The 26,738-nt window shown below is 55.3% G+C and overlaps 1 long non-coding RNA gene across 1 annotated transcript in view; it reads right to left on the minus strand.

Moving 5' to 3' along the window:
• Window positions 1-7,389: 7,389 nt before the first annotated feature.
• Window positions 7,390-26,738, minus strand: part of LOC140456838 (uncharacterized) — a 60,077-nt gene continuing 40,728 nt past the window's right edge. Inside the window, exon 3 of the long non-coding RNA XR_011953175.1 lies at window positions 7,390-7,626. This is a non-coding gene — a long non-coding RNA (uncharacterized lncRNA). The remainder of the gene's footprint in view (window positions 7,627-26,738) is intronic.

Below are 26,738 nucleotides of genomic sequence, written 5' to 3' on the forward strand. Positions count from 1 at the left end.
GTTTCCTTTTCTAGTCCCACTCCTCCACTGCTCACAACAAATGTTAAATGTAACCAGTTTGGTGATATGGCTGATGATATCGGTCTCAGACTGGGTCAGGGTCAGTTTTAGGAACAAGTCAGGCTAGTTTCTTTAATCTGCTCAAACAACACGTTTATGATCGAGAGCAATGTTACTCCAACTATGGTGGAAAGATTAATGGCAAAGTGTTTGGGTATTGCAAATATATAATCAATGGCTTAGAAAGGATGGATGCTAAGAAATTGTTTCCGTTAGGCGAGGAGACTAGGACCCATGGATACAGCCTTAGAATCAGAGGGGGTCAATTCAGAACAGAAATGCGGAGACATTTCTTCCGCCAGAGAGTGGTGGGGCCTGTGGCATTCATTGCTGCGGAGTGCAGTGGAGGCAGGGATGCTAAATGTCTTCAAGGAAGAGACTGCTAAATTCTTGATGTCACAAGGTATTAAGGGCTACGGGGAGAATGCAGGTAAGTGGAGTTGAAATGCCCATCAGCCCTGATTAAATGGCAGAGTGGACTCGATGGGTCCGATGGCCTTACTTCCCCTCCTATATCTTATGGTCTAATATTTCCCTTTCTAAACACACATACACAGACACAGACACACACACACACACACACACACACACAGACACACACACACACACACACACACACACACACACACAGACACACACACACACAAACACATGCATACAAACACATGCATACACACACACACAGATTAACAAAATTTCCGCAATTTTAACTTGAAACAACTTTGTCCAGATATTATTGTAACTCCTGATAAAAGTAAAAATTGAGATTGTCCAAAACGTTATTCTGCTTCTGAAGATATTGTACTCACACAGCTGCTAGCAATGGGATTTCATCCTGGGAGAGTTGAATTTGGCTGAATTCCCTTTGGTTTAGGCAGTGAGGAGATTCCAGTGAATTCGGCTCAGGGAGCACCCAAAGGGTAGCACGGTGGTTAGCACTGCTGCCTCCGAGCACTAGGAACTTGGGTTCAATTCCAGCCTTGGGTGACTGTCTCTGTGGAGTTTGCACATTCCCCCCTTATCTGTGTGAGCTTCTAATGGGTGATCCAGTTTCCTACCACAAACTGTGTAGGTTCGGTGGATTGGTCACGCTAAATTGTCTGTAGTGTTCAGGGATTTTTAGGTTAGCTTCATTAGTCAGGGGTAAATATAGGGCTATGGGTTGTGAAGGTTGGTATGGAGTTGTTGGGCCGAAGGGCCTGTTTCAACACTGCAGGGATTCTATAAAAATAAGAATGGTAACGATGACTGCAGATTTTTTTTTAGCTCGCGCACGTTGCTGTGATGAGGAACCACAAAGGAGAGAGTGCAAGAGGCCATTCTTTTTCGGGCAGATTACAGTTTCTCCCTCTCTGAGTTGAATCACACAGTAATGTCATCCTCTCCCAAACTGGACCATGTGAGGTCTCCTTGTACATTGTCCAAACTATGTCTCCATCACATTCCCTGTTCCATGTAGGTACATCATTGCTACTGTCATACACCGAGCCATATCCTTAGCAGAAAATGGTCTCGGCCGATTTGAAATATGTTTACATGGCCTTGCGTCAATAAAAAATAAAATAATTAATGTATTCAGAATACCTGTGTTAAAATGCATGCATTTTGTAACAAATACAGAAATTTGCTGGAAAAGCTCAGCAGGTCTGTCAGCATCCAGATGCCTTTTACATGCAGTAGTTGGACCAGCCTCCATCACTTCCTCTGGCAGCTCATTCCATACGCACACCACCCTCTGTGTGAAAATGTGCCCTTTAGGCCTCATCAAAACTTTTCCCCTCTGGTTCAGAGTCAGGGACACTACCCACTACACTACCATACCCAGACTTGGGTCAAATTTTAGTGCCCACTTTCAGCTCAGTGTGGATTTATTATAATCAGGTTCCCATTACTGAACTACACAAAACACTTTGTATTGTTAAACAAATACAAGATATTTGTCTCAACTGTAGGATATTGAGTGTACTTGCTATGCTATCAAAGTTAACTATAAACATCTTTAATTGCTATTATCTGTAGTCTGCAATATTAAGGAAAGAAATCCTGCAAACACACTCTGCCCAATGAAGAGTCTTAAATAGATATTTATTACTGAACACCAGAGACGAAGGAAGAGCTTAATTTCTGACTCCAAAACACCGATCACTCTTACCCACCTCTAACGTGCGACTGCCCTCTTCCTAAAACCATGAAGTGACACCAGGCCGCTGATTACTGTCCAGCCTCTCCTCCCCACTGACTGTGTCTGCAATCTGTCCCTCCTCTCCCTAACCACACAAGGCAAACCAAGCTCAGGGTCTTTGTGATAATCAAGGCCGGAGTGTGCAGGCCTCCTGGAGAGGGAGATGGGCATTTTAAAATTGAAGGGTGAGGGGGAGGTGACAGTCATATCACACACTGGGCTGAGGGGTGGCAGATGGAGTTTAGTTTGGATTAATGCGAGGCATTGGATTTGGTAAATCAAACAAGAACAGGACCTATACAATTAAAAGTAGGGTCTTTGTCAGTGTTGTAGAACAGAGACCTAGGCCGTCAGGTTTAATTCTTTAAAATTTGCATCTCATATAGATATTGTGGTAAAGAAGGTGTTTAACACACTTGTCTTCATTGGTCAGACCCTTTGAGTATCGGAATTGGGATATCATGTTGAGGATGTACAGGACATTGGTGAGACCTCTTCTGGAATACTGTGTCTGGTCTGGTCATCCTGCCCGCTCACTCCATAGGCACACCACCCTCTGGGTGAAAAAGCTGCCCCTTAGGTCACTTTTAAATGTTTCCCCTCTCACCTTAAGTCTATGTCCTCTAGTTTTGGACTCCCCGTGCCCTAAGAAAATACCTTGACTCTTCACTTTAATATTATTGACCTTGATATTATTAAACTGGAGAGGATTCAGAAGAGATTAACCTGGATGTTGCTGGGAAAGGAGGGAGTGAGCTACAAGGAGAGGCTGGATAGGCTGGGACTGTTTTCACTGAAGCATATGAGATTCTGCGGTAACTTTACACAAGGGCTGATGTCTTTTCCCTAGAGTTGGGGATTCAAAACTGAGGGATATTTTAAGATGTGAGGAAAAAGATTTACAAAAGTCAGGAGAGGTAATTATGTAAGACAGAATCTGGCTTGGGTGTGGAATGAACTTCTAGAGGAAGTGGTGAAAGCAGGGACAGTTACAATGTTTTGAGGACATTTAGATCAGTCCATGGATAAGACATCAGTTTGGATGGTGCGGTGAGCAGCTGCCCTCTCCCTCCCCCTCTCTGAAAGTATCCCTGTTGGTTTTCACCCTCTGCAAATGCCTGTGCATTGGCGTGTGGAGGCTAGCAGAGGGTGGCATTGCATCACTTTAAGCACCACAGAGACTGCCAGACCTGCCCCACACACAGACACACAGATACACACAGCAATTGTTAGGACACAACATTGAGCTCATCTGGTAATATAAACGAAACATAAAGAAACGCTCAATTTGTCTTGTAAACTGTTAAAATATGAGTGACAGAGAACTCCCAAATTCCACTGTTTAAACAAAAATATCAATTTATTTTTAACTCTGAAAGTGAACATTTTACATCAACTATTCACAACTCTGAGAGCCCCTTTCTTTAACTGCTTATTACCCTACTCCAACTCTACAGTAATGTACTGTTTCAAAAAGACACTTATTAAAATTACATAAACGTAATTTCAAACCCACACAGCAGCTGTTGTTCCATCTGACCTCACACCAAAATCCCTTTTTCCCATCTTTCCTGGGAAGACAGGCTCATGTTACAGGATGTTATCGAAGTGTCTACATTTCAGCATTCTGAAACCTGGGAACACATCCTTCCATGACACTGTCTCTCAGTCTCCCCCTCTCTGTCTATACCCCAAACCCCTCCCATGTGGTGATATTTAAACTGATTCCCCGCCTGGTCTCTGTGGCAGTGAGGTTCATACCCACAACACCCCCTTGTCATGGCAACAATGGGGATATGGAGCTGGAAATGGGTGGGAGCTGTACATCCTGTCAGTTACAGAACGGGCTGCAAGTTTCCCCACACTGGGCAGGGATCTAACACAGTGTTACAGAGGAATGCCCTGGGGTGGGGTACAGAGCTCCACATGCTGGGAGGGCAACTGCTCCTGGGTTACAGATCAATGCACTGGGGTGGGGTACACAGTCCTACATGCTGGGAGGGTAACTGCTCCTGGGTTACAGATCAATGTACTGGGGTGGTGTACACAGCCCTACATGCTGGGGGGGTAACTGCTCCTGGGTTACAGATCAATGCACTGGGGTGGGGTACACAGCCCTACATGCTGGGAGGGTAACTGCTCCTGGGTTACAGATTAATGCAATGCGGTGGTGTACATAATCCTACATTCTGGGAGGGGAGCTGCTCCTGGTTTACAGATGAATCCATGGGTGATCACTGCACAGGTCCCTGTGCTGGTCAGACTATCTAGTTGAGGTTTATAGATAATACAATGATGTGGTTTGTGCAGCTCCCAATGCTGGATGGATATTTGTTTTAGGTTTAGACATTAGTGTCCTGTTCTGTTCTGCACAGCTCCCCGTCCTGGACAGATATCTAGTCTGGGTTTATGGATCAATGCACTGCTGTGGTCTCCACAGCTCCCTGTCCTGGACAGATATCGAGTCCGTGTTTATATATCAATGCACTGCTGTGGTCTGCACAGCTCCCCGTCCTGGACAGATATCTAGTCCGGGTTTATAGATCAATGCACTGCTGTGGTCTGCACAGCTCCCCGTCCTGGACAGATATCTAGTCCGGGTTTATAGATCAATGCACTGCTGTGGTCTGCACAGCTCCCCGTCCTGGACAGATATCTAGTCCGGGTTTATAGATCAATGCACTGCTGTGGTCTGCACAGCTCCCCGTCCTGGACAGATATCTAGTCCGGGTTTATAGATCAATGCACTGCTGTGGTCTCCACAGCTCCCCGTCCTGGACAGATATCTAGTCCGGGTTTATAGATCAATGCACTGCTGTGGTCTGCGTTGCTTCCCGTCCTGGGCAGATATCTAGTCCGGGTTTATAGATCAATGCACTGCTATGGTCTGCACAGCTCCCCGCCCTGGACAGATATCTAGTCCGGGTTTATAGATCAATGCACTGCTGTGGTCTACACAGCTCCCTGTCCTGGACAGATATCTAGTCCGGGTTTATAGATCAATGCACTGCTGTGGTCTACACAGCTCCCCGTCCTGGACAGATATCTAGTCCGGTTTTATAGATCAATGCTCTGCTGTGGTCTGCACAGCTCCCCGTCCTGGACAGATATCTAGTCCGTGTTTATAGATCAATGCACTGCTGTGGTCTCCACAGCTCCCCGTCCTGGACAGATATCTAGTCCGGGTTTATAGATCAATGCACTGCTGTGGTCTGCATTGCTTCCCATGCTGAATACTCGCTGGAGGAACACCGCAATCCAGGCAGCATCAGGAGGTATAGAATTTGATGTTTCAGGTGTAGCCCTCCTTCAGGATCCTTACAGAATGGTTACACCTCCTGATGCTGGCAGGATTGCTGTGTTCTCCCACCTTCCTGACTGTCTTCTTTGGACTGCAGCATCTGCAGCTTTTCTCTCTCTATCACAGCTTCCCAAACTGGACAGATGTCGAGCCTGCGTTTGAAGATAAGTGCCCTGACATGATCTGTGTGCAGTGTTCCACTCTGGACAGATTGCTGGATTGTATTGACCAGTGTAATGGATGAATCTGGACAGATTGCTGGGTTGTACTGAGCAGGACACTGGCCTGGTCTGTACAGTGAACCACGGTGAACAGATATCTCCTCTGGGTGTATGGTGTCTGGGCTGGTTCTGGGAGGTGGATTGAGAATGTGGTATATCTAACCATTTCAGCTGATCTGGGAATGCCTTTAGTTCCCATTCCTGTGATTGGACTCTCCTTCTCTCACCTCATTAATGTTACAGTGTGTCCAGGAACAGTACCTCATGTTGGTGGGGTGGGTAGGGGGGAAAGGTCATGGACAGGTCAAGGGGTTACCCGGAACGTTCTGTCCCCAACATTCTATAACTGACATTTCCCGGAACGTTCTGTCCCTGACATTCTATAACTGCCATTCCCCGGAACGTTCTGTCCCTGACATTCTATAACTGACATTCCCCGGAACGTTCTGTCCCGACGTTCTATAACTGACATTCCCCGGAACGTTCTGTCCCTGACATTCTATAACTAACATTTCCCGGAACGTTCTGTCCCTGACATTCTATAACTGACATTCCCCGGAAGGTTCTGTCCCTGACATTCTATAACTGACATCCCCCGGAACGTTCTGTCCCTGACATTCTATAACTGACATTTCCCGGAACGTTCTGCCCCCGACATTCTATAACTGACATTCCCCGGAACGTTCTGTCCCTGACATTCTATAACTGCCATTCCCCGGAACGTTCTGTCCCTGACATTCTATAACTGACATTCCCCGGAACGTTCTGTCCCGACGTTCTATAACTGACATTCCCCGGAACGTTCTGTCCCTGACATTCTATAACTAACATTTCCCGGAACGTTCTGTCCCTGACATTCTATAACTGACATTCCCCGGAACGTTCTGTCCCTGACATTCTATAACTGACATCCCCCGGAACGTTCTGTCCCTGACATTCTATAACTGACATTCCCCGGAACGTTCTGTCCCTGACATTCTATAACTGACATTCCCTGGAACGTTCTGTCCCTGACATTGTTTGCGAACGGCCGGACGTCAGTGAATTGAACAAACGATAAGATCCCGAGGGAAGAGATCCCGTTCCAGGGAGAAGGAGACACTGTTCCGAAGGCCCCTCAGGCAGTTAAAGGGGTGAATACATTTTCCCTGCGTTTACATTTCTCCCCGACACAGGATCGACCACAATTTAGACCAAAATACAGGAATTCCCAAACTCCGTTTGTCTTCAGGAAACTGGGAGAGAATCCTCCAGGACAGCAACGTTCCCACCCTCCGTATTAGGAACTGGGAAGGAGTGACCTGTGTCTGCTCTCGAGTGATCGAGTATGTGGGAATATTCTAGAAACCATCTGTCCTTATGGATGTGTCTCTGTGTGTTTGGGGAGGGAGGGTTTCTTGTGGTAGATGTCACATTTTTGTAAGTAATTCCGACCTTCCCATTTGTTATTCCAGCTCCAATTATTTTAATAAATCCCTGAATACAGGGACACATTTGAAAATCTCACTGGGTCCCCAATCAAACGGGTCCCTTTGCCTCCAGGCTGATGGATAATGGGTTTGTTTTCCTTCCTCACAGTTAACGTAGTGACCATCTACGTCCTGCTTTATAAAGATTGTGGATTGTCTCCATGTGTCAGACGTTACCTGGGGGCCATGGCAGCGGCGGATCTCCTGGTCATTATCCTTGACCTGATCCTGAGACACATTCCCATTGTTTATGAGGAACAGTTTTATTTCCTGAGGGACTCCGTCCCCGTGTGTAATATCCACGCCGTCCTGCTTTATGCAGCCACTGACTGCTCTGTCTGGTTCACCGTTACTTTCACCTTTGATCGGTTTGTGGCCATTTGTTGCCAGAAGCTGAAAAGTAAATATTGCAGAGAGAAAACGGCGGCTGTGGTTCTGGGAGCAGTGACTGTGCTGAGCTGTTTAAAGAACATTTCCTGGTATTTTATGCTCAAGGCTCGGTATTGGCTGATGAACGCCCCCTGGTTTTGTTATGTAACAGAGGCTGTTCAATCCTCCATTGTCTGGGTCACAATCGAGTTCCTCCACCACATTCTAACCCCGGGTGTCCCATTTCTCCTGATTCTGCTGCTCAATGTTCTCACCGTCAGACACATTTTAGTGACCAGCAGAGCCCGCAGGAGACTCCGCGCTCACACCAATGGGGACGCTCAGTCTGACACTGAAATGAGAAACCGAAAAAAATCCATCATTTTACTGTTTGTGATCTCGGCCAATTTCATCCTGTTATGGTCAACGTTAATGCTGTTTTCTATATGGAGACGGATGTGGTGGATTGGGTATCGGTCTGTGTATCTCCATTACTTTGTGCAGGAATTGGGCTTCATGCTGCAGCTCCTCAGTTGCTGCACAAACACCGCGATTTATGCCGTGACCCAGACTAAGTTCAGGCAGCAGCTGAAGAATGTGCTGAAATATCCCTTCACCCAAATCCATCCATCCATCAAATTCCCTCATTAATCAATCAATCCGGGATTTTCTCATTTCAGTTCAGTGTTTCAGCGATGGAGCAGCCTGTCGCTATGGTAACAGACTGAGGGGAGCGCTGGTTTGTCCATCCTTATCCCCCAGGGGGGTTACAGGGAAACATTTCAATGTTTCTCACAACTCAGGGGCCAGTGAGAAAAGGCACCATCCCACTGACTGTATCCATCACTTCCATTTGTAACCAATAACAATGTTGATTAAATCGTGCCGAGCAGCAGAGTGACCGATGTTGTTGTGTGTCTTTGTGTTGGAGAAGCTGAGCTGGAGAGAGACAGACTCAGCCCCAAGTCCTGGTCCTCAGTGAAGGGGAGGGCACCGCGCCCTGAGCTCAGGAGCTGGGTTTAACTCCCTCTGTCCCCCCCCACACTGCAGCCTGGCCTCCCCATTTCCTCACCCCCACTTTTCCTCCTCAATTCTCTCCCTCTCTTTCTGCACACTCTCTCTTTCTCACCACCTCTCCCTTTCACTCTCCCTGGTCCCCTCTCAGACATCCCCCCCAACCCCGGTTTCTCCACCTGCCTCCACTATTCTTTCTGCCTCACTCTCCCCTCTCTCTCACACCCCCAACATGAATTTCTCCACCTGCCTCCATTCTTCTCTCTCCCCCTCACCCTCACTCTCTCTCTCTCCTGCCGTCTCTGTCTCCCTCCTGCAATTCCGTCTCTACCCCCATTTTCCCCGAACTCCTACATCCCGCATCTCTCTATCGTCTCACCCCCAACCCCCACACGCAGCCTCAACACCACCCCCAGTCTCTGGGTCAGAGTAAGAGGGAATGACCTGGGAGATCGGACTATGTCAGATCTAGAGGAAGGGTGGGAGAGAGATTCAGTCAAAGAGAAACGATGGGAGGTGGGGAGAGAGAGAGAAACGGAATTCAGGGGATCGAGAGTAAGAGAAGTTGGAGAAAGAGTGATGGAACAGGGAGAGAGAGAGCAAGAGAGAAATAGGGTGAGAGGGGGAGAGAGAGAGAGAGAGAGACAGGGGAAGAGATAATAAAGAGGGGCGAGAGAGAGGGGCGAGAGAGTGAGGGTGAGAGAGAGGGGAAAAGGGTGGAAGAGAGGGGGAGAGAGGGGAGAGAGAGCAGGGGAGAGAGAGTGGCCAGAGAGAGTGGGTAGAGAGAGTGCGGAGAGAGAAAGTGGGGGAGAGAAAGAGGGGAAGGAGAGAGAGGGGAGAGAGAAAGGGGAGAGAGCGCGGAGAGAGAGAGGGAAGAGAGAGCAGATAAAGGGAGAGGGAAATGAGCGAGAGGGGAGTGAGAGTGGGAGAGAGAGGAGGGAAGAAAGAGGAGGGGAGAGAGAGGGGGGACAGAGAGGAAGAAAGAGAGGAGGAAGGAGAGAGGAGGGGGAGAGTGGAGGGGACAGGAGGGCGTGAGAGAGGAGTGGGGGTAGAGAGAAGAGGGTAGAGAGAGGGGGTTAGAGAGAGGGTGAGGAGAGAGTGGGGTAGAGAAAGGGGCATAGAGGGAGGGGCATAGAGAGAGGGGGTAGAGAGAAGGGAGAAGACGGGGGGAGAGAGTGAGATGGGCAGAGAGAGGGCTGGGGAGAGAGACAGGGGAGGGAGAGGATGGGGGAGAGAGAGAGGGTGGGAGAGAGAGAGGGGAGGCCGAGGGAGTGGAGGGTGAGAGAGGGGGCGGGAGAGAGAGGGGGAGGGAGAGTAAGATGGGAGGGAGAGTAAGAGGGGAGGGCGAGAGAGGGGATGGAGAGAGAGGGGAAGGACAGGGAGAGGGGAGGGAGAGTGAGAGGGGAGGGAGATTAAGGGGAGGGAGAGTGAGAGGGGATGGAGAGTGAGAGTGGAGGGCGAAAGAGGGGAGGGAGAGAGAGGGGAGTGGGTGAGAGGGGAGGAAGAGTGAGAGGGGAGAGAGAGTGAGAGGGGAGGGCAGGAGAGAGGAGAGGGAGAGAGAAAGGAGGGAGAGAGAGTGGAGGGGAAGGCGAGAGTGAGGGGAGGCGAAAGAGAGAGGGGACGGCGAGATAGAGGGGAGGGCAGGGGTGAGGGTGAGAGGGGGGAGGGCGAGAGAGGGGGAGGGAGAAAGAGAGCGGAGGGTGAGAGAGAGGGGAGGGAGAGTGAGAGGGGAGGGAGAGTAAGAGGGAAGGGAGAGTAAGGGAAGGAAGAGTGAGAGGGGAGGGAGAGGGAGACGGGAGGGTGAGAGAGGGGAGGGAGAGTGAGAGAAGAGCGAGAAAGAGAGGGGAGAGAGAGTGAGAGGAGAGGGAGGGTGAGGGGGAGGGAGAGTAAGAGGGGAGAGAGATTAAGAGGGGAGGGCGAGAGAGGGGATGGAGAGAGAGGGGAGTGGGAGAGAGTGGAGGGAGAGTGACAGGGTAGGGAGAGTGAGAGGGGATGGAGAAAGAGAGGGGAGTGTGAGTAAGAGGGAAGGGAGTGTGAGAGGGGAGAGAGAGTGAGAGGGGAGGGCGAGAGAGGGGGAGGGCGAGAGGGGGGAGGGGAGGGCGAGAGAGAGGGGAAGGACAGTGAGGGGGAGGGAGAGAGAGGGGAGGGAGAGTGAGAGGGGAAGGAGAGTGAGAGGGGAGGGAGAATGAGGGGAGGGTGAGAGAGGGGGAGGGCGAGAGGGGGGAGGGGAGGGCGAGAGAGAGGGGAAGGACAGTGAGGGGGAGGGAGAGAGAGGGGAGGGAGAGTGAGAGGGGAGGGAGAGTGAGAGGGGAGGGAGAATGAGAGGGGAGGGTGAGTAAGAGGGGAGGGAGAGTGAGAGGGGAGCGTGAGGGAGAGGCGATAGAGAGAGAGGGGGAGAGCGAGGGGGGAGGTCGGGGGAGGGCGAGAGAGGTGAGGAGAGGGCGAGAGAAAGGGGAAGGACAGTGAGGGGGAGGGTGAGTGAGGGGGAGGGAGAGTGAGAGGGGAGGGAGAGAGAGTGGAGGGAGAGTGAGAGGGGAGGGAGAGAGGGAGGGAGAGTGAGAGGAGAGGGTGAGAGACAGGAGGGAGGGAGGAGGGAGGTAGAGAGTGGAGAGCGAGAGTGAGAGGGGAGAGAGGGGGTGGGATGGAGACGGGAAGGAGAGGGGGGAGAGTGAGAGGAGGGTGAGAGAGGGGAGGGTGAGTGAGAGGGGAGAGCGAGAGAATGGAGGGGAGGGTGAGAGAGATTGGAGGGAGAGTGAGAGGGGATGGAGAGAGGTGAGGGCCAGAGAGGGGAGGGTGGTAGAGCAGATGGTGAGAGTGGGGAGGGCGAGAGAGGGGAGGGAGAGAGAGGGGAGGGAGAGAGACGGGAGGGAGAGAGAGGAGAGGGAGAGTGAGAGGGGAAGAAGAGTGAGAGGGGAGGGAGAGTGAGAGGGGAAGAAGAGTGAGAGGGGAGGGAGAGTGAGAGGGGAAGAAGAGTGAGAGGGGAGGGAGAGAGAGGGGAGGGAGAGTGAGAGGGGAAGAAGAGTGAGAGGGGAGGGAGAGTGAGAGGGGAAGAAGAGTGAGAGGGGAGGGAGAGTGAGAGGGGAGGGAGAGTGAGAGGGGAGGGCGAGAGAGATGCAAGGAGAGAGAGAGGGGAGGGAGAGAGAGGGGAGGGAGAGAGAGGGGAAGGAGAGAGAGGAGAGGGAGAGTGAGAGGGGAAGAAGAGTGAGAGGGGAGGGAGAGTGAGAGGGGAGGGCGAGAGAGATGCAAGGAGAGAGAGAGGGGAGGTCGACAGAGCGGAGGGAGAAAGAGAGGGATGAGAGAGTGACAGGAGAGGGAGAGTGAGGGGGAGGCAGAGTAAGAGGGGAGGGAGAGTGAGAGGGGAGGGAGAGGGGAGGGAGAGAGACGGGAAGGAGAGAGAGGAGAGGGAGAGTGAGAGGGGAGGCAGAGTAAGAGGGGAGGGAGAGTGAGAGGGGAGGGAGAGAGGGGAGGGATGGAGACGGGCGGGAGAGAGAGGGGAGGAGGAGTGAGGGGAGGGTGATCAATGAGAGGGTGAGAGAGATGGAGGGAGAGTGAGAGGGAAGGGAGAGAGAGGGGAGGGAGGGTGAGATGGGAGGGCAAGAGCGAGGAGAGAGAGAGTGAGAGGGGAGGGCAAGAGAGGGGAGGGAGAGTGAGAGGGGAAGGAGAGTGAGAAGGGAGGGTGAGAGAGGGGAGGGATAATGAGCGGGAGAGTGAGAGATGGGTGGGAGGGAGACGGGTGGGAGACAGAGGGGAGGGAAAGTGAGAGGGGAGGGAGAGAGGGTAGGGATGGAGACAGGAGTGAGAGAGAGGGGAGGAAGAGTGAGGGGAGGGTGAGAGATGAGAGGGTGAGAGAGAGGGAGGGAGAGTGAGAGGGGAAGGACAGTGAGAGGGGAGGGCCAGAGCGAGGGGAGGGAGAGAGAGAGGCGAAGGAGAGAGAGGAGAGGGAGAGTGAGAGGGGAAGGAGAGTGAGAGATGGAGGGAAAGAGAGAGGGGAGGGCGAGAGAGATGGAGGGAGAGAGAGAGGGGAGGGAGAGAGAGGGGAGGGAGAGAGGGGAGGAATGGAGACGGTAGGGAGGGAGAGAGAGGGGAGGGAGAGAGAGGGGAGGGTGATCAATGAGAGGGTGAGAGAGAGGGATGGAGAGTGAGAGGGAAGGGAGACAGAGGGGAGGGAGGGTGAGATGGGAGGGCAAGAGCGAGGGGAGAGAGAGTGTGAGGGGAGGGAGATTGAGAGGGGAAGGACAGTGAGAGGGAAGGGCCAGAGCGAGGGGAGGGAGAGAGAGAGGCGAAGGAGAGAGAGGGGAGGGAGAGTGAGAGGGGAAGGAGAGTGAGAGATGGAGGGAAAGAGAGAGGGGAGGGAGAGAGAGGGGAGGGAGAGAGGGGAGGGAGCTTGAGAGGGGAAGGACAGTGAGAGGGGAGGGCCAGAGCGAGGGGAGGGAGAGAGAGAGGCGAAGGAGAGAGAGGAGAGGGAGATTGAGAGGGGAAGGAGAGTGAGAGATGGAGGGAAAGAGAGAGGGGAGGGCGAGAGAGATGGAGGGAGAGAGAGAGGGGAGGGAGAGAGAGGGGAGGGAGAGAGGGGAGGAATGGAGACGGTAGGGAGGGAGAGAGAGGGGAGGGAGAGAGAGGGGAGGGTGATCAATGAGAGGGTGAGAGAGAGGGATGGAGAGTGAGAGGGAAGGGAGACAGAGGGGAGGGAGGGTGAGATGGGAGGGCAAGAGCGAGGGGAGAGAGAGTGTGAGGGGAGGGAGATTGAGAGGGGAAGGACAGTGAGAGGGAAGGGCCAGAGCGAGGGGAGGGAGAGAGAGAGGCGAAGGGGAGAGAGGGGAGGGAGAGTGAGAGGGGAAGGAGAGTGAGAGATGGAGGGAAAGAGAGAGGGGAGGGAGAGAGAGGGGAGGGAGAGAGGGGAGGGAGCTTGAGAGGGGAAGGACAGTGAGAGGGGAGGGCCAGAGCGAGGGGAGGGAGAGAGAGAGGCGAAGGAGAGAGAGGAGAGGGAGAGTGAGAGGGGAAGGAGAGTGAGAGATGGAGGGAAAGAGAGAGGGGAGGGCGAGAGAGATGGAGGGAGAGAGAGAGGGGAGGGAGAGAGAGGGGAGGGAGAGAGGGGAGGAATGGAGACGGTAGGGAGGGAGAGAGAGGGGAGGGAGAGAGAGGGGAGGGTGATCAATGAGAGGGTGAGAGAGAGGGATGGAGAGTGAGAGGGAAGGGAGACAGAGGGGAGGGAGGGTGAGATGGGAGGGCAAGAGCGAGGGGAGAGAGAGTGTGAGGGGAGGGAGATTGAGAGGGGAAGGACAGTGAGAGGGAAGGGCCAGAGCGAGGGGAGGGAGAGAGAGAGGCGAAGGGGAGAGAGGGGAGGGAGAGTGAGAGGGGAAGGAGAGTGAGAGATGGAGGGAAAGAGAGAGGGGAGGGAGAGAGAGGGGAGGGAGAGAGGGGAGGGAGCTTGAGAGGGGAAGGACAGTGAGAGGGGAGGGCCAGAGCGAGGGGAGGGAGAGAGAGAGGCGAAGGAGAGAGAGGAGAGGGAGAGTGAGAGGGGAAGGAGAGTGAGAGGGGAGGGAGAGAGAGAGGGGAGGGAGAGAGAGATGGAGGGAGAGAGAGAGGGGAGGGAGAGAGAGGGGAGGGAGAGAGGGGAGGGATGGAGACGGTAGGGAGGGAGAGAGAGAGGCGAAGGAGAGAGAGGAGAGGGAGAGTGAGAGGGGAAGGAGAGTGAGAGGGGAGGGAGAGAGAGGGGAGGGAGTGAGAGAGGGGAGGGAGAGAGAGGGGAGGGAGAGTGAGAGGGGAAGAAGAGTGAGAGGGGAGGGAGAGTGAGAGGGGAGGGCGAGAGAGATGCAAGGAGAGAGAGAGGGGAAGGAGAGAGAGAGGGGAGGTCGACAAAGCGGAGGGAGAAAGAGAGGGATGAGAGAGTGAGAGGAGAGGGAGAGTGAGGGGGAGGCAGAGTAAGAGGGGAGGGAGAGTGAGAGGGGAGGGAGAGTGAGAGGGGAGGGAGAGAGAGGGGAAGGAGAGAGAGGAGAGGGAGAGTGAGAGGGGAAGAAGAGTGAGAGGGGAGGGAGAGTGAGAGGGGAGGGCGAGAGAGATGCAAGGAGAGAGAGAGGGGAGGGAGAGAGAGAGGGGAGGTCGACAGAGCGGAGGGAGAAAGAGAGGGAGGAGAGAGTGAGAGGAGAGGGAGAGTGAGGGGGAGGCAGAGTAAGAGGGGAGGGAGAGTGAGAGGGGAGGGAGAGTGAGAGGGGAGGGAGAGAGGGGAGGGATGGAGACGGGCGGGAGAGAGAGGGGAGGAGGAGTGAGGGGAGGGTGATCAATGAGAGGGTGAGAGAGATGGAGGGAGAGTGAGAGGGAAGGGAGAGAGAGGGGAGGGAGGGTGAGATGGGAGGGCAAGAGCGAGGGGAGAGAGAGTGAGAGGGGAGGGCAAGAGAGGGGAGGGAGAGTGAGAGGGGAAGGAGAGTGAGAAGGGAGGGCGAGAGAGGGGAGGGATAATGAGCGGGAGAGTGAGAGATGGGTGGGAGGGAGACGGGTGGGAGACAGAGGGGAGGGAAAGTGAGAGGGGAGGGAGAGAGGGTAGGGATGGAGACAGGAGTGAGAGAGAGGGGAGGAAGAGTGAGGGGAGGGTGAGAGATGAGAGGGTGAGAGAGAGGGAGGGAGAGTGAGAGGGGAAGGACAGTGAGAGGGGAGGGCCAGAGCGAGGGGAGGGAGAGAGAGAGGGGCGAAGGAGAGAGAGGAGAGGGAGAGTGAGAGGGGAAGGAGAGTGAGAGATGGAGGGAAAGAGAGAGGGGAGGGCGAGAGAGATGGAGGGAGAGAGAGAGGGGAGGGAGAGAGAGGGGAGGGAGAGAGGGGAGGAATGGAGACGGTAGGGAGGGAGAGAGAGGGGAGGGAGAGAGAGGGGAGGGTGATCAATGAGAGGGTGAGAGAGAGGGATGGAGAGTGAGAGGGAAGGGAGACAGAGGGGAGGGAGGGTGAGATGGGAGGGCAAGAGCGAGGGGAGAGAGAGTGTGAGGAGAGGGAGATTGAGAGGGGAAGGACAGTGAGAGGGAAGGGCCAGAGCGAGGGGAGGGAGAGAGAGAGGCGAAGGAGAGAGAGGGGAGGGAGAGTGAGAGGGGAAGGAGAGTGAGAGATGGAGGGAAAGAGAGAGGGGAGGGAGAGAGAGGGGAGGGAGAGAGGGGAGGGAGCTTGAGAGGGGAAGGACAGTGAGAGGGGAGGGCCAGAGCGAGGGGAGGGAGAGAGAGAGGCGAAGGAGAGAGAGGAGAGGGAGAGTGAGAGGGGAAGGAGAGTGAGAGGGGAGGGAGAGAGAGAGGGGAGGGAGAGAGAGAGGGGAGGGAGAGAGAGGGGAGGGAGAGAGGGGAGGGATGGAGACGGTAGGGAGGGAGAGAGAGGGGAGGAGGAGTTAGGGAAGGGTGAGAAATGAGAGGGTGAGAGAGAGGGATGGAGAGTGAGAGGGAAGGGAGAGAGAAGGGAGGGAGATTGAGATGGGAGGGCAAGGGCGAGGGGAGGGAGAGTGAGACGGGAAGGAGAGTGAGGAGGGAGGGTGAGAGAGAGGAGGGAGAGTGAGTGGGGGAGGGGAGGGCCAGAGCGAGGGGAGGGAGTGAGAGGGGAGGGTGAAAGAGGGGAGGGAGAGACAGTGGGGAGCGCGAGAGAGAGGGGACGGAGAGTGAGAGGGGAAGGAGAGTGAGAGGGGAGGAAGAGTGAGAGTGGAGGGCGAAAAGAGGGGAGGGCGAGAGTTGGGGGAGGGAGAGAGAGTGGGAAGCGCGAGAGAGAGGGGAGGGAGAGTGTGAGGGGAAGGAGAGTGAGAGGGGAGGAAGAGTGAGAGGGGAGGGCGAGAGAGAGGGGAGGGCGAGAGAGGGGAGGGAGAGTGAGAGGGTAAGAGAGAGGGTAGGGAGAGTGAGAGGGGAGGGAGAGAGGGGAGGGATGGAGACGGGAGGGAGAGAGAGGGGAGGAAGAGTGAGGGGAGGGTGAGAGAGGGGAGGGCGAGAGAGAGGGGAGGGCAAGAGCGATGGGAGGGAGAGTGAGAGGGGAGGGAGAATGAGAGGGGAGGGCGAGTGACACGGGAGGGATAGTGAGAGGGGAGAGTGAGAGAAGGGAGGGAGGGAGACGGGAGGGAGAGAGAGAGGAGGTAGAGTGAGAGGGAAGGGAGAGTGAGAGGGGAGGGCCAGAGCGAGGGGAGGGTGAGAGAGGGGAGGGCGAGAAAGGGGAGGGCGAGAGAGAGAGAGGTGAGCGAGAGAGGCAGTTGAAAGAGAGGGGAGAGTGAGAGAGAGGGAGGGTGAGTGAGGGGGGAGGACGAGTGACACGGGAGGGATAGTGAGAGGGGAGAATGAGAGAAGGGAGGGAGGGAGACGGGAGGGAGAGAGAGAGGAGGGAGAGTGAGAGGGGAGGGAGAGTGAGAGGGGAGGGAGAGTTAGAGGGGAGGGCCAGAGCGAGGGGAGGGTGAGAGAGAGGGGAGGGTGGGAGAGGGGAGGGCGAGAGATGGGAGGGTGAGAGAGAGGGAGGGAGAGAGAGGGGGAGGGGAAGAGAGGGGGATGGAGAGTGAGAAGGGAGGGCGAGAGAGGGGCGGGCGAGAGAGATGGGAGTGAATAGAGAGGGGAGGGCGAAAGAGGGCAGGGAGAGAGAGGGGAGGTAGAATGAGAGTGGAGGGAGAGTGACAGGGGAGGGAGAGAGATTGGAGGGCGAGAGAGAGGGGAAGGCGAGAGAGAGGGGAGGGCGAGAGAGAGAGGGGAGGGTGAGAGAGAGGGGAGGGTGAAAGAGAGAGGGGAGGGTGAGCGAGAGGGGAGGGTGAAAGAGAGAGGGGAGGGTGAGAGAGAGGGGAGGGTGAAAGAGAGAGGGGAGGGTGAGCGAGAGGGGAGGGTGAAAGAGAGAGGGGAGGGTGAGCGAGAGGGGAGGGTGAAAGAGAGAGGGGAGATTGAGAGTGCGGAGTGCGAGAGAGCGGAGTGTGAGAGCGTGGAGGATGAGAGAGGGGAGGGCGAGACAGAGGGGTGAACGAGAGAGGGGGTGAGAGAGAGGGGAGGGCGAGAGAGAGATGGGAGTGCGAGAGAGAGGGGAGGGCAAGAGAGAGCGACAGGGAGAGAGAGAGGGGAGGGCGAGAGAAGGCGACAGGGAGAGAGATGAGAGAGAAAAGGGTGCAAGAGCGTGATTGAGAGGGTATGAGAGATCGAATGAGGGAGAGAGTTTACGAGAGAGATGGGGGAGCAAGGGGGAAGACTGAGAGAGAGGGAGGGGGATAGAGAGAGGGAGAGAGGGGACAGATACGAGAGAGAGTGTCTGACAGAGAGAGAGAAAGAGAGACAGTGAGCGAGCAAGAGAGATGGTTGAGACAGAGAGAGAGAGAGAGAGAGAGAGAGAGAGAAGGGGCGGGATAGAGAGAGAGAGAGAGAGGACTGCAGAGAAATAGAGGTGGGAGAGTGAGAGAGAGAGGTTGTGAGAGAGAGAGAGAGTGAGAGAAGGGAGAGCAAGATAGAGAGACGGGCCAAGTGAGAGGTAGAGAGTTGAGAGAGGGGCGAAAGAGAGAGAGGTCGCAAGAGACGGAGGGAAGGCCGAGAGAGACAAAGACAGACCGAGACAGAGGGGTGAGAGATGAAGAGAGGGTGCGAGAGCGATGAGGCAAGAGCGAACGGGGGAGAGAGGTGGCGAGAGAGAAAGAGAGAGGCAAGAGAGAGAAGCAAGAGAGAGGGGCGAGAGAGAGAGCGAAACTGATGGGAGAAAGACAAGAGCGAGACAGATTGAGAGAGGAGAGAGAGGCGGGTGATAGAGGGAGGGATAGAGAGAGAGAGGGAGAGAGTGACTGAGAGTGGGGTGAGACAAGGGTAAGAAAGAGTGAAAAAGAGAGAGAGAGAAAACGAGACAGAGAGGGAGAGAGGTGAGAGTGAGAGAGCAAGAGAAAGGACAAAGCAAGGGTGGGAGAGAGGGAGAGTGTATATGGAAGAGAGGGTGAGGGAGAGAGGGAGAGAATGAGTGAGAGAGAGCAAGAGAGGGACGACAGAGGGGCGAGAGAGGTGCGACAGAGAGAGAAAGGGGAGAGAGAGGAGTGAGAGAGAGAGTGAAAGAGGAGAGAGGGGGAGAGAGAGGGACAGAAACTGCGAGGGGGAATAGAGAGAGGGATAGAGAGAGAGCACAAGCGAGCGAGGGAGACCAAGCGAGTGAAAGAGAGACGGGGAGAGCGAGAGAGAGGAGGACAGAGAGAGAGAGATGGGGACAAGCGAGAGACAGAGTAATGAGAGAGAGGGGTGCAAGAGAGAGAGGAGCTGGGGGGGGGAGGACTGAGAGAGAGAGAGAGAGAGACGGAGAGAGAGAGCAACAGACAGACAGAGAGAGAGAAAGAGCAAGAGTGAGAGAGAAGAGTTGAAAGAGGGAGGGAGGGCAGAGAGAGGGAGACAGAGACACAGACAGACAGACAGAGCACAAGCAATAGAGAGAGAGCACGAGTGAGAGAGAGCGAGCAAGAGAGAGAGTGAGATGAGACAGAGAGGGAGGCAAGAGAGAGGGAGAGAAGGAGGGAGAGAGAGACCGTGAGAGCGTAAGGGAGGGTGAGAGGGTGAGAAAGCGCGAGCGAGATGAAGAGAGCGAGAGGAAGAGTGAGAGAGAGAGAGGGGGCAAAGAGAGGGATAGAGATAGAGCGGGAGAGAGAGAGAGGAAGAACAAGAGAGAGAGGATGCGAGCGAGGGACAGAGGGATGAGAGAGAGAGAGGGCACAAGAGCGAGACAGAGGCAGTGAGAAAGGGAGGGAGAGCTGAGAGAGCTGAGAGAGCTGAGAGAGACAGAGAGACAGACGGTGTGAGAGAGATAGAGGGGGCGAGAGAGAGATAGAGGGATGAGAGAGAGGGAGAGAGGGGCAAAAGACACAGACAGAGGCAGCAAGAAAGGGAGGGAGAGCTGAGAGAGCAAGAGAGTCCGGGAGACAAAGAGACAATTTGAGAGAGAAAGAGGGGCGGTGGGGGGGGTGGGGCGGGAGGCAAGAGGGGGATGGAGAGGGGGAGGGAGCGGGAAGGGGGCAAGCGAGATGGCAGAGAGAGAGGGCAGAGAGAGTGGGGGAGAGAGAGGGGGAGAGAGAGGGGAGAGAGAGGGGAAAGAAAGAGGGGGAGAGAGGGTAGAGAGAGTGGGGGAGAGAGGGGGAGAGAGAGGGTGAGAGAGAGGGGAGAGAACGGGTGTAGAGTGGGAGTGAGATTTTGGGGAGAGGGTGGGAGAGACAAGGAAATAGAGGGGGGAGAGAGAGGGGAGGAGAAGGGGGAGAGAGAAGGGGAGAGAGGGGTGAAAGAGAGGGGGAGAGAGAGACGGGGAGAGGGAAGGGGAGAGAGAGGGGAGAGAAAGGGTGTAGAGAGGGAGTGAGAGTTTGGGGAGAGAGTGGGGGAGCGACAGGGAGAGAGTGGGAGAGAGAGAGGGGAGGAGAGAGATAGGCGTGAGAGAGCGAGGGTGAGAAAGAGAGAGAGTGAGTGAGAAAGAGAGCGTGGGTGAGAGAGAGGAGGGTGAGAGAGGGGTTGGGGGTGAGAGGGGTGTGAGAGAGAAGGGGTGAGAGACAGAGGGGGTGGGACAGAGAGAGAGAGAGAGACAGTGTGGTGAGAGAGTGACATGGGAGACAGAGAGGGTGAGAGAGAGAGAAAGAGAAGGTAAGAGAGAGAGAGGGGTGAGAAAGAGGGAGAGTGAGTGAAACAGAGAGAGTGTAAGTGAGACAGATAGAGCGTGAGTGAGAAAGAGAGAGCTGGTGAGAGAGAGGAGTTTGAGAGAGAGGGGGGGTGGGGGTGAGACGGGGATGAGAGATAATGGGTGATGGAGAGAGTGAAAGTGGGAAGGGGGAATAGGGAGAGTGGAGTGAGAAGGAGAGTGTGTGAGAGAGAGTGGGGTGAGCGAGAGGGGTGAGCGAGAGGGGTGAGAGGGGGAGGAGTTAGAGAGAGAGCGCGGGGTAAGAGAGAAAGGGTGTGAGAGGCGATGAGAGAGAGGGGTGAGAGTGAGGGCGTGAGAGACTGAGGGTGTGAGAGAGTGAGGGGCCGAGAGAGTGAGGGGGTTTGAGAGAAGGGGTGGTGAAAGAGAGAGAGGCAGTGAGAGAGAGGGAGTGTGAGAGAGAGGGGTGTGAGAGTGAAGGGTGAGAGAGAGGTTGAGAGAGAGAGGGGGTGAGAGAGAGAGGTGGGATGAGAGAGAGGGAGGGTGGGGGTGAGAGAGAGAGGGATGAGAGAGAGAGAAGGTTGAGAGAGAGGGGTGGGAGAGAGCGGTGAGAGAGAAGAAGGGGTGAGAGAGTGACAGGGTGGAAGAGAGGGGTGGTGGGAGAGAGGGAATGAGAGAGAGAGAGAGCTGGGTGAGAGGTCGGTGAGAGGGAGAGGTGGGAGTGAGTGACAGCGAGGAGGTGGGGGAGAGAGAGGGGGAGAGAGAGGGAGGGTGAGAGAGAGAGATGGATGTGAGAGAGAGCGAGGGGTTGAGAGAGAAGGGAAGAGACTGAGGGGGTGAGAGAGTGAGGGGATGAGAGATTGAGGGGGGTTGAGAGAGCAGGTGGTGAGAGAGAGGGGTGTGAGAGAGAGAGGCTTGACAGAGAGGGGTTGAGAGAGAAAGAGAGGGGTGAGAGAGAGTGTGAGAGAGAGTGATGAGAGAGAGGGGGGTTGAGAGAGAAAGAGAGGGGTGAGAGAGAGAGGGGAAGGGAGAGAGAGGGATTGGTGAGGGGGTGAGAGAGTGAGGGGATGAGAGAGTGAGGGGGGTTGAGCGAGAGGGTGGAGGGTGAGAGAGAGGGGTGAGAGAGAGCGGGGTCGAGAGGGAGGGGTTGAGAGAGAGAGAAGGGGGTGAGAGAGAGTGAGGGGTTGAGAGAGTGGTGTGAGAGAGGGGGCCGAGAAAGGAGGGGAGAGAGGAGGGGAGAGAGCGGGAGAGGGGGCAGAGGGAGTGAGAGGGGGCAGGATTGGGGGCAGAGAGAGAGGGCGCAGAGAGGGGGGAGAGAGATGGGGAAGAGAGAGGGGGAGGGAAGGGTGAGAGAGGGGGGAGAGAGAGGGGTAGAGAGGGGGAGAGAGATGGGGAGAAGAGGAGGAGAGAATGGAGGAGATGGGGAGAGGGAGAGAGAGGGGGAGAGAGGGGGTGAGAGAGAGTTGTTGAGAGAGAGGGTGTGAGAGAGAGGAAGTCAGAAAGAGCGGGTGAGAAACAGGGGTGTGAGAGAGAGAAGGGGTGTGAGAGAGAAGGGGTGTGAGACAGAGGGAGTGGGAGAGAGAGGGAGATGTCGGCTAAGAGAGAGAGAGTGGGGTGAGAGAGTGAGATGGGAGTGATAGAAAGAGGGTGTGAAAAACAGGGGGAGAGAGGGTGTAGAGACTGGGGTCAAGAGAGGGGGTAGAGAGAGGGGAGAGAGAGAAGGGAGAGAGTGTGGGAGAGAGAGGGGGTGAGAGAGAGGGGGTGAGAGAGAGTGGGTGAGAAAGAGAGAGAATGTGAAAAAGAGAGAGTGGGAGAGAGAGAGGTGTTGAGAGAGAAGGGTGGGTGAGGGGGTGAAAGAGAGAGAGTGAGAGAAAAAGAGAGAGAGTGAGAGAAAAAGAGAGAGAGTGTTGAGAAAGAGAGAGTGTGAGTGAGAAAGAGAGAGCAGGTGAGAGAGAGGGGGTGAGAGAGGGGTGTGGGGTGAGAGGGGGTGAGAGACAGAGGGGGTTGGACAGAGAGAGAGAAACTGTGGTGAGAGAGAGAGGGTGAGAGAGTGAGATGGGAGTTAGAGGGGATGTGAGATAGGGCTAAGAGAGAGAGGGAGTGAGAGACAGGGAGTGTGAGAGAGCGGGGTGAGAGAGCGAGGGGTGAGAGAGAGAGAGAGGGATGAGAGAGAGAGGATTGAGTGAGAGGGAGGTGGGAGAGAGTGGGGTGTGAGAGAGAGAGGGGTGAGAGAGAGAGGGGTGAGAGGGTGAGAAGGTGGAAGGGAGGGGGTGTGAGATAGAAGGGGGTGTGAGAGAGAGAGGGGGTGAGAGACAGTGGGTGTGAGAGAGACGGGGATGTGAAAGAGAGTGAAGGAGATGGGGAGAGAGGGGGTGAGAGAGAGGGGGAGAGAGGGGTAGGGAGAGGGGGAGAGAGGGGGGTGAGAGAGAGTTGGTGAGAGAGATTTGTTGAGAGAGAGGGTTGTGAGAAAGTGGGTGAGAAACAGGGGTGTGGGAGAGAGAAGGGGTGTGAGAGATAAGGGGTGTGAGACAGAGGGGGTGGGAGAGAGAGAGAGATGACGGTTAAGTGAGAGAGAGAGTGGGGTGAGAGAGTGGGGGTGTGAGACACAGGGAGAGAGAGGGAGTAAAGAGTGGGGTGCAAGAGAGGGAGGGGAGGGAGAGAGTGGGAGAGAGAGGAGTTGAGAGAGAGGGGGTGAGAAAGAGGGGGTGAGAAAGAGAGAGTGAATGAAAAAGAGAGAGAGTGTAAGTGAGAAAGAGAGAGCGTGAATGAGAAAGAGAGAGTGGGTGAGAGAGAGGGGGTGAGAGAGGGGGGTGGGGTGAGCGGGGTATGAGAGAGAAGGCGTGTGAAACAGAGGGAGTGGGACTGAGAGAGAGAGAGACTGTGGTGAGAGAGAGAGGTGAGAGAGTGAGATGGGAGTGACGGGGGTGTGAGAGAGGGCTAAGAGAGAGAGGGAGTGAGAGAGATGGAGTGTGAGAGATCGAGGTGAAAGAGCGAGGAATGAGAGAGAGGGGTTGAGAGAGGGGTTGAGAGAGGGGGGTGAGAGAGAGGGAGCGAGAAGGAGAGAGAAGGAAGAGAAAGAGGCAGAGAGATGGTGGGAGAGAGGGAGGGGGTGAGAGAGCGAGGATGTGTAAGAGTGTGTGTGAGAGAGAGGGTGATGTGAAAGAGATTGGGGTGGGGGAGAGAGGGGTGATGGAGAGAGAAAGGAGAGAGAAAGAGGAGGTGAGAGAGAGATGGATGTGAGAGAGAGGGGGGTGAGAGAGAGAGGGGTGAGAGAGGGGGGTTGAGAGAGAGAAGGGGTGTGAGAGAGAGAAGGAAGGTGAGAGAGAGGGGAGTGAGAGAGACGGGGGTGAGAGAGAGAGGGGTGAGAGAGAGTTGACGAGAGAAAGGGTTTGAATTAGAGGGGGGAGAGAGGATGAGAGAGAGAGGGGTTGAGAAAGATGGGTTGAAACAGAGAGGAGGTGAGGGGGAGGACTAAGAGAGAGAGACGGAGATAGAGCGACAGACAGAGAGAGATATAGAGCAAGAGTGAGAGAGAAGAGGTGTGAGAGGTAGGGTGGACTGAGAGAGATGGAGGGAAAGAGACAGACAGAAAGAGCATGAGCAACAGAGAGAGAGAGCGAGCACGAGCGAGAGAGAGTGAGCGAGAGAGCGTGAGATAAGAGAGGGAGGAAGGCAAGAGGAAGGGAGAGAGGCAGGGAGAGAGAGAGAGCGTGAGAAGAGGGTGAGAGAGTGAGAGAGAGAGAGCACGAGGAAGAGAGCGAGTGGAAGAGTGAGAGAGAGAGGATGCGCGAGAGAGAGAGGGGGTGAGAGAGTGGTGCGAGAGAGGCAGGCGAGAGAGGAGGGGAGAGAGGGGGCGAGGGAGCGGGAGGGAGAGGGGCGGGATTGGGGCAGAGAGACGGCACAGAGAGGGGGGAGACAGATAGGGAAGAGAGAGGGGGAAAGGAGGGGGAGAGTGGGGGAGTGAGATGGGGAGGAGAGGGGGAGAGAGTGAAGGAGATGGGGGAGAGAGGGAGTATGAGAGAGCCGAAGAGCGAGAGGGTGAGAGAGGGGGGTGAGAAACAGGGGTGTGAGTGAGAGAAGGGGTGTAAGAGAGAATGCGTGAGAGACAGAGGGGGTGGGAGAGAGAGAGAGACGATGGCTGAGAGAGAGAGAGTGGGGTGAGAGAGTGAGAGTGGGGTGTGAGAGAGGGGGTGTGAGAGACAGGGGGAGAGAGGGGGTAAAGAGTGGTGGGCAAGAGAGAGGGTAGAGAGAGGGGAGGGAAAGAGTGGGAGAGAAAAAGGAGTTGAGAGAGCGGGGGTGAGAGAGAGAGGGGGTGAGAAAGAGAGAGCGGGTGAGAGGGGGTGAGAGAGGGGGGTGGGGTGAGAGGGGGGTGAGAGAGAAGGGGTGAGAGACAGAGGGGTTGGGACAGAGAGAGAGACTGTGGTGAGAGAGAGAGTGAGATGGGAGTGAGAGGGGGTGTAAGAGAAGGCTACGAGAGAGAGAGTAAGAGAGAGAGAGTGTAAGAGAGAGGGGTGAGAGACGGAGGGGTGATAGAGAGTGGTTGAGAGAGAAGGTTGAAAGAGAGAAGGGGTGAGAGAGAGAAGGAGGGTGAGAGAGAGGGGAGTGAGAGAGAGGGGGGTGAGAGAGAGACGGTGGAAGAGAGGGGGTGTGGGAGAGAGAGGGGGGGAGAGAGCTGGGTGAGAGGGTAGTGAGAGGGAGAGGTGGGAGTGAGTGACAGAGAAGGGGTGCGAGAGAGAGGGGTGATAGAGAGAGGGGATGAGAGAGGGAGCGAGAAGGAGAGAAAGGGGATGAGAAAGAGGCAGAGAGTTGGTGGGAGAGAGGGAGGGGCTGAGAGAGCGAGGGTGTGTGAGAGTATGTGTGAGAGTGTGTGTGAGAGAGGGGATGTGAAAGAGATTAGGATGGGAGAGAGAGGGGTGACGGAGAGAGAGGGGAGAGACAGAGGGTGTGAGAGAGGGATGGATGTGAGAGAGAGAGACAGGGGTTGAGAGGGGGTGGTGAGAGAGAGAGGGGGTGTGAGAGAGAGAGGGGTTAGAGAGAGAGGGGAGAGAGAAGGGTTGAGAAAGATGGGCTGAAAGAGAGAGGAGGTGAGGGGGAGGACAGTGAGAGGGAGAGAGAGAGAGCGACAGACAGAGAGAGAGAGATAGAGCAAGACTGAGAGAGAAGAGGTGAGAGTGGTAGGTTGGACTGAGAGAGAGAGAGAGTGAGACAGACAGAGAGAGCATGAGCGACAGAGAGAGAGAGAGCACGAGCGAGAGTGAGCGCGAGTGAGACAGACCATGAGATGAGAGCGAGAGGGTGACAAGAGAGAGTGAAAGAGGCAGGGAGAGAGAGAGAGAGCGTGAGAAGAGGGTGAGAGAGTGAGAGAGACCGCAAGAGGAAGAGAGAGAGCGGAAGAGTGACAGAGAGAGGATGCGAGAGAGAGGGGTGTAAGAGAGAGGTGCGAGAGAGGGGGCTGAGAGAGGAGGGGAGAGAGGAGGGGAGACAGGGGGCGAGGGAGGGTGAGTGGGTGGGATTGGGGGCAGAGAGACAGCACAGAGAGGGAGGAGAGAGGGGGCAGAGAGGGGGAGAGAAAGGTGAGAGTGAACTGGAGAGAGAGGAGGAGAGAGACGAGGGAGAGAGGGGGGGAGAGAGAGAGGGGGGAGAGAGGGTTTGAGAGAGAGGTGTTGAGGGAGAGGGCGTGAGAGAGAGGAAGTGAGGGAGAGGGGTGAGGAAGAGAGGTGTGAGAGAGAGAGAGAAGGGGTGTGAGACAGAGGGGGTGGGAGAGAGAGAGACGTGGGGTGAGAAAGAGAGTGAGTTGAGAGAGTGAGAGTGGGGTGAGAGAGTGAGATGGGAGTCAGAGAGGGGGGTTTGAGAGACAGGGAAGAGAGGGGGTAGAGATTGGGGACAAGAGAGGGGGTAGAGAGAGGGGAGAGAGAGAGGGCAGGAGAGAGGGGAGAGAGAAGTGAGAGAGGGGAGAGAGAGAGGGGGTTTGAGAGAGAGGGGGTGAGAGAGAGGGCGTGAGAAAGAGAGAGAGTGAGTGAAAAAGAGAGAGAGTGTAAGTGATAAATAGCGAGCATGAGTGAGAAAGAGAGCGGGTGAGAGAGAGGGGGTGAGACAGAGGGGGGGATGAGAGGGGGTTGAGAGAGGAGGGGTGCGAGACAAGGGGGGGACAAAGAGAGAGAGACTGTGGTGAGAGAGAGGGGATGTGAGAGAAGGCTAAGAGAGAGAGAGAGGGAGTGAGAGAGGGGTTGAGAGAGTGGGGTGAGAGAGCGAGGGGGATTGAGAGAGAGGGTTGGTGGTGGGAGCGAGAGGGGTGAGGGAGAGAAAGGGTTTAGAGAGAGGGAGGTGGGAGAGAGAGGGGGTGAGAGAGAGAGCTGGCTGAGAGGGCAGTGTGATGGAGAGGTGGGAGTGAGTGACAGAGAGGGGGTGGGAGAGAGAGAGGGGTGAGTGAGGGAGGGGGTAAGAGAGAGGGAGCGAGAGAGTGGGTGATGTGAAAGAGATTGGGGTGGGAGAGAGAGGGGTGATGGAGAGAGAGGGGAGAGAGAGGCGGGTGAGAGAGAGATGGACGTGAGAGAGAGAGGGAT

Source organism: Chiloscyllium punctatum, chromosome 31, assembly GCF_047496795.1.
Source record: "Chiloscyllium punctatum isolate Juve2018m chromosome 31, sChiPun1.3, whole genome shotgun sequence".
Taxonomy (NCBI): domain Eukaryota; kingdom Metazoa; phylum Chordata; class Chondrichthyes; order Orectolobiformes; family Hemiscylliidae; genus Chiloscyllium; species Chiloscyllium punctatum.